Source organism: Bactrocera latifrons, unplaced genomic scaffold, assembly GCF_001853355.1.
Source record: "Bactrocera latifrons isolate USDA-ARS-PBARC rearing strain unplaced genomic scaffold, ASM185335v1 scaffold_4, whole genome shotgun sequence".
Lineage (NCBI taxonomy): Eukaryota > Metazoa > Arthropoda > Insecta > Diptera > Tephritidae > Bactrocera > Bactrocera latifrons.
The window spans coordinates 2,139,610-2,139,864 of record NW_017537045.1 but is presented as its reverse complement, the minus strand read 5'-3'; positions in this window follow the sequence as shown (position 1 = coordinate 2,139,864).

The following is a 255-nucleotide window of genomic DNA, read 5'->3' as shown; positions in this document are numbered from 1 at the left end:
GGTATATATAACCCTATATCTGACTCTTTTAGTTTTAGGACTTACAAACAACCGTTATGTGAACAAAACTATAATACTCTCTTTAGCAACATTGTTGCGAGAGTATAAAAATATTGGTTGGCGTAGAGATATGTTAGCTGCGCGCAACACTGTAAATATTTATATGGATGGCTTGAAAATGGAAGATTGAATTGGTGCGGAGATATACTGCCCAGAGTTAGGCATAAGATAGCCTTTTAAGTTGCCGGACCACTG